The 12802-nt window shown below is 39.4% G+C and overlaps 1 long non-coding RNA gene across 2 annotated transcripts; it reads left to right on the top strand.

Annotated features, from left to right (window-relative positions):
• Positions 1–2698: 2698 nt before the first annotated feature.
• LOC141628600 (uncharacterized) lies at positions 2699–11510 on the top strand. 2 transcript variants are annotated; one of them, XR_012537155.1, is made up of 3 exons: positions 2699–2985; positions 3098–3169; positions 11339–11510. It is a non-coding gene; the product is annotated as an uncharacterized LOC141628600 (long non-coding RNA). The 2 variants fall into 2 exon arrangements; XR_012537156.1 differs by lacking the exon at positions 11339–11510 and adding an exon at positions 4972–5168.
• Positions 11511–12802: the final 1292 nt, after the last annotated feature.

The following is a 12802-nucleotide window of genomic DNA, read 5'->3' as shown; positions in this document are numbered from 1 at the left end:
CACGTACCCTCACCCCTTACTCAAGATCTATGGTTTGTGGATCCGTCTAAATACCATTGGATTACGAGAGTCATTCAAATCGAGTGATATAGGGTACAAGTCTTTATCTTTAATCACTCGTAGTCGATGGGCTTTATGCTTTTCGATGAAAGGTGTAAAGTTGACTTGAACGGTTCCAAGTTCCCAAAAAACTTGGTGGCGACTCTAATTGGTCTTAATTCGATTCGAAAGAACCTCGAGTCGATTATGCCTAGTGTGGATCCCGCGGACGCAGTTCCCGAGGGCCTTGTCCACAGATTGTATTTGTGTGAAAGCGGCAAGACACCTCGAAGACGTGCGACGTGGCTCGCGCCTCTTTGAGCAGCCCAGGTGGCCACGTCGCTCAAAACTCACACAACCACTCATTCTCCTATAAATACCCCTCAAATGCCACCATTTGAGAAGCTATGCGAGTGTCTGCCCCTTCTTTTCTCCATTAAAATTCTCGACTCGATTTCCTAAGTCACAATCCGACACGTGATTACGACCTACCTATCGTAAATCATGCATAACATGGTCCAAAACATAGGAAGAATGAGCCAAAACCGGACTTTTTGGTTGAGGTAGAGGCTACTTACGTAGCACATAGGCTCGCGCCTAAAGCACCCTGCCCAGCCCTAAGTCCAATCCGTGTTTGGTCTCTTCATTCCCCTCATTTTCATATTTGTAAACGGTTTTTAAAATCTCAAATATTTTTAAATCCTTTTTATTTTCTACAAGTTTTAACCATAAAACATTTTTCACCTCTGGTACTTAATACCATGACGGTTTAATCTGTGTTTTGGTGATAATATTTGGTTAATTACATTTAAAAGGTATTTGAAAGCCTTTTATTTCATTTATTTACATTATGAAGGGTATTTTAAAGCCTTTCATCATTTCTTTACATTGTCAAAATAAATGCATTAGTCACCAAAACAAAGTCATCCTTGGTTCTACATACCATGTCGGATTTTAACCCGAGTACGATGATGAATATTGACTAATTATATTCAAATGAACTTAAAACAATTAGTTCATAATCATTTCCAAAACTATTCATGTCAAGTTTTCAAAGTCGAACCCGACATCGAATATCGTCAAAACAATGACGATTATTCAAGTCTCGTTCTTCAAATCAACACAAAAGCGGCCTAAACGGCCGTTTCAAACCAAAACGGGTCAAATACCCATTTTTCAACACGTTTTATTAAATTTTTTCAATAGTCAGAACACGTCATATACCGTTGACTGGCCCGCGACTAAACAGGCCAGTTCGTTTTCTATTTTTCAAACCAGGGGAGACCCACTTACATCGCCAATAGGCTCGCGCCTATTCTGGCTTCCAGGTGCAGGGTCTATTCCCCTTCCAGCATTAGTCTAGGACAATCCCGACTCCGGCTAACCCGGATATAGGACGGATCAGACGACTAATTTGCTCATTCAAAAACCGTGTTTGAAAAATGCCTTACTAAGACAAATGGATCACGTTATGCACCATAAACCTAATTTGGTAAATGGATGTTTAGTTTCCATCTTGCATGCAAATCAACCATAAATCCAACTCGACATCTTATACTTGATATTTGGATTAAATCAACCGACTTAGAGAGCTCTCACATGTTAGGTTAAAACTTTTGGATGTGCATTCATGCATTTACACCGTTTTATCCACTTTTGCACTTAAACAACCACGATCGATCAGTAGAGACCGCTAACGCAGGCGGGATTGAGTGTCCGATTAAAGGGCTTTCCAATACATACCCTCACCCCTTACTCAGAACCTTTGGATTAGTTGATTGCCTTATCCAGGGCGTACGAGAGTCATTTTAGGCATAGAATGCTAAAACGGGGACGAGTCCTTATCTTTAGTACCTATGTCAAACACTGCTTTTTCCCTTGGTTGACCTAGGTATAAAGTGGATTCGAACGGGTTCCATGTATCCCACAAATGCTTGGTGGCGACTCCGAACATCTCTGCATCGTTTCGAGACCTTTACCGAGACGAAATCGACCAATCTAAAGCGATCCGGTCGAAATCCGAAGATTGGCTTGGCGTGCAGGTATAAACCCCTTTTTGCATCACCCCTTACTCCGAAGATTGCTTGGCGTGCAGGTGGCCCGTGACTACGGATCAGTAGGTGGCCCAAATCCACAGACCGGCCTGTGGCCCATGTCCACAGATTGGCGACTCCGCTGGGGAGAACTAGGACACTTGTGTCTTTCTGATCCCTAGATGGTGAGACTCGAACGAGGTCTTGGTTGGAATGCATTAATTGATATTACGATCACGGTCGGGTTCCTTGTCCGGGCCCACAACCTAACTCTTTTCGACCAATTGGATCGTCTCGTCGGCGTGAGTTTTCTCATCCCCGCGTTTCGTATCCCGCTTGAGTCAAGCATACCATTGACAATACACATTTATGTTTCATCATAGAGCTTTCATTACCTTCGAGGACAAGGCTTGGGCTGTAACACCCGCGAATTTTCTATTTTGGCAATTATAATTTAATTAACCGTTTCATTGTCTTATTTATATTTTAATAATTTAATTTAATTAATTTCATTATTAAACATGATTTTTATAAATATTATATTTTTAAAGCTTAAGTTATACAAAATAAATATTTTGGTCGGATAATAATGATAATAATAATAATATCTCCCGTCTTGAGTTATAGTGGGCTTGAGACGAAAATTCTAGCGGAAACCGACTCAATTTGAGTTGTTGGGCTTTTTATAACTTATGGGCCTTTTCTCCTTCTCTTTTCTTTTCATAAAACCCTCACCTAACACCTCACAACTTCATCTCCCTCTTCATTTTTCTGAAATTCATCTTCAACAACCCTCACCATTTTTATACATCTATCTTACAAATCTTCAAAACACCATAATTTGCTCAATTCTTATCCGATTCAAGTGATTTTCGCGTCTATCTCTTCCTCTCATCGCCCTCCTTCTTTCTAGGTAAGAAAAGATCCGACTTTCCTCCATTATTGGGGCTGTCGAGCCATCCTCTATATGGTACCCTTTTTCTAGTTTCGATTTTTAGTCTTATTTTGTGTTTTCTTATGTTTAGGAGAAAGGTGAGTTGGCCCGGAAGTGGATTCTTGCTTGTGAGACGATTACATTAGAGATTAAGAGCAAAAAGGTAACGGTGATGGGTTACTCGACATTATGTCAAATTTGTGTGTTTATATTTTGTAGTTTGTTCATATGTATGTTAAAGTTTGAATCTTTTCTTGTTTCACATGTATGTTGTTGAATGAGGTTGTATGAACAACCATCTCATGGTTGGTTGAAGAGTTTTAAGCATGTTGTTACATTGATTTTCAATTGGGTAAAGTTGTGATGTTTGGATGAATTAATTGTTTGATTTTGGGTCAAAATCTTGTGCTTGAATCCATCAAGATGTGTGACAATTACATTCTTGTGGTTTCTATTAGGTATCATTGTGTTAACATGTATATTTAAGAGGAATTTGGGATGAAAAATTGGTAGGAATCGACTTTCGGAAAGGGTAGGAAATTGTCGTGCAAACAGTCCGGTGGCAGGGGAAAACCGCAGGCTCCGGCACCCACCGCAGGCTCCGGCACCCACCGCAGGCTCCGGCCACTATCGCAGGCTCCGGCCACTATCGCAGGCTGCGGTTTAAGCCTGACCAGTTTTCGTAAAATGGCCATAACTTCTTCGTTACTTGTTTGTTTGAGGCTTATGACCTACCGTTAGAACCGTAAGAGGATAAGCTATCACCTCCAACTGGTTTCACCTCATTATCATGTATAGAACTCAAGTTATGACCGTTTGAAGTTGACCCTTGTTGTAGTCGAGTACTAAACTTGTTGTTATAGATTGGGTTTTGAGTTTCTTGTTGGGTATGCATCTTAACTTTGGTTCTAATGCTTGTGTATGATGTGTTGAGACTCTTTTCTCATGGGAGTACTTGATATTTGTTATACTCTTATAATTATACATGCTTCACATGAATTGTTTACGTTATGTTTGTGCAATCATTGTTACTCGTACTTGTGACCGGAGCGTGACGGTTTACATTGTGTGACTACTCGACATTCCTTATTTATTTGCCCTCGGCCATTGGGTCACGATTATGTGCCATTGTTTCCGAGTTGGGCTGTCTTCCTTCCGCCTCTTCGGACCTTGGGGTACGGATAGGTACCATGGTTCCGATTTGGGGTTACTCGACCTTGGGGCACGGCTAGGTGTCATGGATCGAGTCTTGGATACGATTTGGGATTGTATGTCGAATCGGGTGTCGTCCATCCCGAGAGTCTGGCCAGATTTAGACTAGGACCGTATTATGATCGTCGTCCTACCAGGAGGTTGGAGTCTAGAGGTTTGTCTTGTTTTGAGTCAATCCTTTGTAAATGTCTTGCTTGTTACGGTCATTGGTGTGTTCTTATATACGAGAGTGCACGTCTTCTATAACTATTTGCGAGAGTCTTGGTCCTATCGGATACTAGTGGTGAGATGCAAGCCCCTAGTTGCGATATGATCGCCGGGATTGATGTTCCCATCCGTTCTTATGGTGAGATGTAAGCCATAAGTATGAATGTGACATTAGTAGCCACGTCCCGTGCTATGGTTGTTAAGAGGTTTTCAAAGGAATGGCTATTGGTTTCCATCCATGTATTTTCTATTCAATTGATCCCTTGTTTACCTTCTTCATATGATTCGATGCCTAATCTCATATCCATGTTTTGGTTACCTTGAATGCATGTTTAATATAATGTACCATGCCTATCTCATTAAGAGTGCAATATGCCTATCTCGTTATGATTATCGTTATATTCCCTTGTCCATATTATTCAAGTATGATGCATGATCAATATGTTTAATTAAGTTCTTGCTTATGTGCATTTTGACATATTGTGGTTGGGAGAACCCTGAGTTACTCCCCACTGACTGTGGCGTTCATGTTTACATGAATGACAGGTTTGTGATGCAGATTATGGGGAAGACGTGTGAGCTAGCGAGAACGTTGATCCTTGGACCTTAGTTATAGGTTGCTTAGACTCACCTATCGTTAGACTTGTGTTTATTCGTGGGATATCTTTTCCCCAACGCACTTGTTTTAAATTGTAAAACTTAATTATCTTTCTTTTCATTTTTGTTTGATCACTTATGGTGAATTTCGCACTTTAAACCCTTAAAGGTTTTTTTTTAAATCTCGTAATTTCCGCTTTATTTTTGATGCCCTATCGAGGGGTCTCACAGTTGGTATCAGAGCATATGTTGCTCCCGACGCACACACGTGTACCCCGAATTTAAATTGAACTTGACCTCAAATAATAAATGAGAGATGGGTAGGACTAAGGACCTAAGTTGGTAGTCTCTTTGTGCATGCTATATGTTAGGTGCTAACATGGTTGACTCTTTGGTGTCTTGAGAAGATGGTACGACCAACCAAGGTGGAGAATACTATCATGGAAGCCCTTACTCTAATTCTTCGGAATCAACGGAATGCCAATGCTCATGTGAATCATCGCCCTATCCGCCGTGGCAAGAGGCCATCTGTGCCCTCATCCTCGTCTTATCCTAGCAAGAAGAGGTTGGTGCCGAGAGTCCAAGGACAAGGAGTACAAGACCATGGAGGACAAGAGCCAGTAGTGCAAGAGCCGAAAGGACAAGTACCTACATCTACTAATAGGCTTAAGGAGAACCGCAAGTGCTTCAAGTGTGGGCAAACTTATCACCCCGGGATTGGATGCTATGCTATGCCCTTGAAGTGTTACCATTGCAAGAAGCCCGGACATCTCTTCAGGAATTGCCCCGAGAAGAAGACTATCCCTCCTCCTCTCCCTCATGCTCCGGAAGCCGAGCCAAGAAGAGTCACGCTTGTCGAGAATCAAGTCGGAACCGCCGTTCCTCCCGACACCGTTATGGGTGTGTTTTCTATCCTTGATCCACCTTTCCTTACTTTTATCCCGTGATGCTCATCCCTCCTTTCTAAACTCTCTTTTGCTTTACCTTGGAAGCTAGGTTGGTACCCGGCCGACCTATCCCATGTTTTTGTTTCTCCTTCCATAACATCTTGCTTAAGGAACTCTTTATCTTGAAGGATTTCCTTACCGTCTCGAAGATACCTTCCTCTCTTTGAGGGCCTTGTCATATTCCCTTATCTGTGTGCTTCTATGCCTTTCGCAACTCTTATTCCATATCTTAGGAGTTGTCTTTGTACCTTTTCTCCTTATAATGCCCCTCGTGTATACCTTCATCTTTGCCTTATGGAATGTTAACTCGGTCGGATAAGTTGGCTTTTGTGGAGTTTGTTTGTGTTTTGACCCTTAACCCCAGTTTTGAGAGGTCAGGATGTCAGAAAAGACTTAGGTAAGGTGATGATAAATACTTAGTGATTCTTATACCTAGTTCCTTGACCAAGTAAGTATAATTGATTGGTGGATTCTTCGTGTCAGGAATAAGTTGCCTATGTGATTAAAGTTATAGAACTTGGCTTTGTTGTTTATGTTTGGGATTTGAAAGCTTAGTAGGTTGAGCGTCGTCACCTTAGGAGAATATGAGATAGATTTATGATTGAAGCCTTGAATAGAACCCATTCTTAGATGTTAAAGGTCCCAAATAGAATGGTGATGTGATTTGATATTAGTTTTCCCTTGAAGAATTTGGTTGAGAAGTCTTTGTTAACCCTATGGTTTTAGGAACATTGAGGCTGTGTCAAGTACTTGAGGTAAATGGGTGCTTTTATACTAGAGTGGTAGATTTGCTTTAGAGAAATCCTAATATGTGATAGGATAGGTGAACAACGAATCTAACCAATTCATCAACCCTTAAGCGAGCGTTTATTTTTACCTTGATCAGTCATAGAGGTGTAATCCTTTAAGAGAGACTTGCATATAAAGAATGAGATGAATTGCCTTGACCCTCGTTTTGGAATTTGGTCGTTTTTTTTATGATGGTATAATATCCTAATAGGCGTGACCTTGTTAGGGAGAACCTTAAGTCTTAGAAAGTGTATGGTTTAAGCCCTAAAATCCCCCTCGTACCTCTAATCATCTTCCTTCCCTTCGTTCATACCTTGATTAGATTTATTTCTTAAGTATAAAAGTTTACTTGTCGTTTCCTTGACTTGAATACCTCTCTAATTCTAATGTCTCTTACTTGTGTTAACTAGTTACCTTTATTGTTGACTCCTTTAATCTCACACCTCGTCATGTTCATGTATCCCTTTGAAATTTCCTATCATTTCTTGACCTAGTTATTACCCTTTGTTTCTTTAGTGGAGTGATGGCTTTGTTGGCTACGTTGTAGAGTGAGTGAGATGCCCTTGAGGATTCTTTGCAAACCTTGATTTCGTCAAAATTGGATTAGTGGCACTTGAGTTGAGTTGGGTAGGAAAAATTGTATGACAATCTATTTACTTTTGGTTGGTGGTCTTTAAGATTTGGGGAATGTGATCATTTAGGCTTGTGAATTCGGGTGTGAATAAGATTTTGGTTTGGAGTGTTAGAAAGTATAAAGACCTGGAGATTTTGACCTTTGATTTAGGATTTTACCATAGTGAGAACTCCTAGTAGTCGATAGTTGGTTATGTGTGTAACTCTTTTAGTAGTTTTGATATTTCATGGAAATCGTTTATAGATGATTTATATTTGAGAGTTATGGAATCACAATTGTGATGGAGTGACTTGACCCACGGGGTAGCATAGGAGTAAATTGTGAGTATTTTGAGGAAATTTTTGGGAGTTATGTGGTTATGAGTTTAGTGGTTAGGAAGTTTTCGGAACCGTTCAGGGTGACTTTGTTGTTCGAGATTTAAGTATCTAGTGTTTCCTTGTTGCCTAACTTCCCGTCCTCTTTGACCATAAGTGTTTCCGTTCATACCTCTCTTCCTCGTTTATGCTTGCTCCTCCTTTAGAGTTTGATGCTAACCTATGGAATTCAATCTTTGATAGCCTGGTAGATTCGATTTCAACTCTTCTCCTAGGAAGTTCATCCTATCTCTTTGTTGGTTAAGTTTGAACCCTCTTAGCGTATCTTGTTTTCATGATATCTAAGTTACTTTTCAATTCATAAAATTTCTAAACGTTTCAAACTACCATTTTTGGTTCGTCGTTAAAGGTTTATGTTACTTTTACTAAACCCTACCTATTTTAAGAGTTCAAAAACGAAAATTTGATTTAGTTATCCTTTTGTCCTACGAGTATAACTCCTTTTTATTGATTTTTAATTGCTAAACCCGAGTTACTTTTAACTTTGCTCAATTTCTAACTAGCTTTGGTCTACTTATGATTTCGTTGTCAAAAGTTTAATATTATATTTTCAGGAATTTGACTTCCTTTTTAATTTAGAAATGAAGCCTCTACTTCTATTTTGACCTTTGCAAAAGAAAATTTGAGTGAATTGCCTTCTCTTTTGATTTTGACGTTGATCGGATGTTAGAACTCGTTATTTGAAACGTTTAATAACTTGTTCTGCGCTTGTCGGCGAATGATTTTTGTTTTAAATTTGTCTTAGACTTGGAAAGTTAGCGTTCTTGTGTGCACGACAAGAGCAATTTCGTTCCATGAATGAGACTTATACTTTTGAAAACTCTTCATCAATGTCTTTGAAAGTATTTTGATTTTTGATTTATACAAATGATTTGCTTTTGACCATATCTTTGATTTGGAATGTGATGTTCTTGAATGCGCAACGAGAGCATTTTCGTTCCTTTGATGAGAATCGGTTCATTTTCGGAAAATTTTAATTGAGACTTCGAAAGGATTTTGATTCTTACGATAAGTAACCTTTTGAATGTTTTGGTTACCGAATTCAAAATTCCGGTTTTATTTTATACGACATTTCATTTCCATTTTCAAGTTTCGAGGACGAAACTTTTTAAAAGATGGGGTGATTGTAACACCCGCGAATTTTCTATTTTGGCAATTATAATTTAATTAACCGTTTCATTGTCTTATTTATATTTTAATAATTTAATTTAATTAATTTCATTATTAAACATGATTTTTATAAATATTATATTTTTAAAGCTTAAGTTATACAAAATAAATATTTTGGTCGGATAATAATGATAATAATAATAATATCTCCCGTCTTGAGTTATAGTGGGCTTGAGACGAAAATTCTAGTTTTTTAAACCGACTCAATTTGAGTTGTTGGGCTTTTTATAACTTATGGGCCTTTTCTCCTTCTCTTTTCTTTTCATAAAACCCTCACCTAACACCTCACAACTTCATCTCCTCTTCATTTTTTCTGAAATTCATCTTCAACAACCCTCACCATTTTTATACATCTATCTTACAAATCTTCAAAACACCATAATTTGCTCAATTCTTATCCGATTCAAGTGATTTTCGCGTCTATCTCTTCCTCTCATCGCCCTCCTTCTTTGTAGGTAAGAAAAGATCCGACTTTCCTCCATTATTGGGGCTGTCGAGCCATCCTCTATATGGTACCCTTTTTCTAGTTTCGATTTTTAGTCTTATTTTGTGTTTTCTTATGTTTAGGAGAAAGGTGAGTTGGCCCGGAAGTGGATTCTTGCTTGTGAAACGATTACATTAGAGATTAAGAGCAAAAAGGTAACGGTGATGGGTTACTCGACATTATGTCAAATTTGTGTGTTTATATTTTGTAGTTTGTTCATATGTATGTTAAAGTTTGAATCTTTTCTTATTTCACATGTATGTTGTTGAATGAGGTTGTATGAACAACCATCTCATGGTTGGTTGAAGAGTTTTAAGCATGTTGTTACATTGATTTTCAATTGGGTAAAGTTGTGATGTTTGGATGAATTAATTGTTTGATTTTGGGTCAAAATCTTGTGCTTGAATCCATCAAGATGTGTGACAATTACATTCTTGTGGTTTCTATTAGGTATCATTGTGTTAACATGTATATTTAAGAGGAATTTGGGATGAAAAATTGGTAGGAATCGACTTTCGGAAAGGGTAGGAAATTGTCGTGCAAACAGTCCGGTGGCAGGGGAAAACCGCAGGCTCCGGCACCCACCGCGTGCTCCGGCCACTATCGCAGGCTGCGGTTTAAGCCTGACCAGTTTTCGTAAAATGGCCATAACTTCTTCGTTACTTGTTTGTTTGAGGCTTATGACCTACCGTCAGAACCGTAAGAGGATAAGCTATCACCTCCAACTGGTTTCACCTCATTATCATGTATAGAACTCAAGTTATGACCGTTTGAAGTTGACCCTTGTTGTAGTCGAGTACTAAACTTGTTGTTATAGATTGGGTTTTGAGTTTCTTGTTGGGTATGCATCTTAACTTTGGTTCTAATGCTTGTGTATGATGTGTTGAGACTCTTTTATCATGGGAGTACTTGATATTTGTTATACTCTTATACTTATACATGCTTCACATGAATTGTTTACGTTATGTTTGTGCAATCATTGTTACTCGTACTTGTGACCGGAGCGTGACGGTTTACATTGTGTGACTACTCGACATTCCTTATTTATTTGCCCTCGGCCATTGGGTCACGATTATGTGCCATTGTTTCCGAGTTGGGCTGTCTTCCTTCCGCCTCTTCGGACCTTGGGGTACGGATAGGTACCATGGTTCCGATTTGGGGTTACTCGACCTTGGGGCACGGCTAGGTGTCATGGATCGAGTCTTGGATACGATTTGGGATTGTATGTCGAATCGGGTGTCGTCCATCCCGAGAGTCTGGCCAGATTTAGACTAGGACCGTATTATGATCGTCGTCCTACCAGGAGGTTGGAGTCTAGAGGTTTGTCTTGTTTTGAGTCAATCCTTTGTAAATGTCTTGCTTGTTACGGTCATTGGTGTGTTCTTATATACGAGAGTGCACGTCTTCTATAACTATTTGTGAGAGTCTTGGTCCTATCGGATACTAGTGGTGAGATGCAAGCCCCTAGTTGCGATATGATCGCCGGGATTGATGTTCCCATCCGTTCTTATGGTGAGATGTAAGCCATAAGTATGAATGTGACATTAGTAGCCACGTCCCGTGCTATGGTTGTTAAGAGGTTTTCAAAGGAATGGCTATTGGTTTCCATCCATGTATTTTCTATTCAATTGATCCGTTGTTTACCTTCTTCATATGATTCGATGCCTAATCTCATATCCATGTTTTGGTTACCTTGAATGCATGTTTAATATAATGTACCATGCCTATCTCATTAAGAGTGCAATATGCCTATCTCGTTATGATTATCGTTATATTCCCTTGTCCATATTATTCAAGTATGATGCATGATCAATATGTTTAATTAAGTTCTTGCTTATGTGCATTTTGACATATTGTGGTGGGAGAACCCCGAGTTACTCCCCACGACCGTATGCGTTCATGTTTACATGAATGACAGGTTTGTGATGCAGATTATGGGGAAGACGTGTGAGCTAGCGAGAACGTTGAACCTTGGACCTTAGTTATAGGTTGCTTAGACTCACCTATCGTTAGACTTGTGTTTATTCGTGGGATATCTTTTCCCCAACGCACTTGTTTTAAATTGTAAAACTTAATTATCTTTCTTTTCATTTTTGTTTGATCACTTATGGTGAATTTCGCACTTTAAACCCTTAAAGGTTTTTTTTTAAATCTCGTAATTTCCGCTTTATTTTTGATGCCCTATCGAGGGGTCTCACATGGGCACCCTCCTTACACATTTTGTTTGGATTGGTATCCCTCTCGCAAATTGGGGTTTGATTGCTTGGTGTGTAACCCACCCTTCTAATCCAAAACCTGTGTCAGCATTATGCATAAAATAATGAAACTGTGAGTGCTTATGTGCTATATGATCATAAGTCCTTCCGTGTCATTTTCAAACTTTCAAAAAACACCTTTTTGCGCCATTATAATGGCCAATTCAAACCTCGGTCTTTCGCCGACCGTTGCCTTTTCAACATGCCTTTCTAGGCCGTCTTAATGATGATTTTCAAACCCGGTTTTTATAAGCATTTCAACACGCCTTTCTAGGCCGTCGTAATGACGATTTTCAAATACGGGCTTTATAACCATTTCAACACGCCTTTCTTGGCCGTCGTAATGACAATTTTCAAACCCAATTTTTATAACCATTTCAACACGCCTTTCTAGGCCGTCGTAATGACGATTTTCAAACCCGGTTTTTACAACCATTTCAACACGCCTTTCTAGGCCATCGTAATGATGATTTTCAAACCTGGTTTTTACAACCATTTCGGCACGCCTTTCTAGGCCGTCGTAATGACGATTTTTAAACCCGATTTTTATAACCTTTTCGACACGACTTCCTAGGCCGTCATAATGACGATTTTCAAACTCGGTTTTCTATAACCATTTCAAAAAACCTTTTTACGCCGTTATAATCGCCGCGTCTAGACACGGATTTTATCCCGTTTCGCGCCGACAATGGCTCTTTCAAAACCCGAGAAAAGCACACACCCTTTTCTCGAGACACTTTCGAGATCCCGAGGACCATACACCGTCCCCGAGACCCTTTCAAACATTTCAAACCCTATTTTCAAAACATATATTTTGAATTTCAAAAACCGTCTTGGGAAACAATACATTTTTTTCCGAGCCAACTCAAACTCAAAACCGTCTTTTGCAAACAAACTTAAGACAACCTTTCCAACTAACCGACTTGCGGAGATTCCTATCTACGGATGGCGTCTATAAAGCGATAAACGAATCTTTTTGAAAATTTCTATTTTCGAAAACTTCAGTCCACCATTCTAATTCCACCTCGTGTCTATTGAGTCAAAGGAAACGTTCTTATGGGTCTTTACTTATGAGTCGTCTCACCACGAGGCTCGTCCAATGGTGTCACGCCACTACGTTGGACGCT

The sequence above is a fragment of the Silene latifolia genome, chromosome Y, assembly GCF_048544455.1.
Source record: "Silene latifolia isolate original U9 population chromosome Y, ASM4854445v1, whole genome shotgun sequence".
NCBI lineage: Eukaryota > Viridiplantae > Streptophyta > Magnoliopsida > Caryophyllales > Caryophyllaceae > Silene > Silene latifolia.
This window is presented reverse-complemented; position numbering and strand designations above follow the sequence as displayed.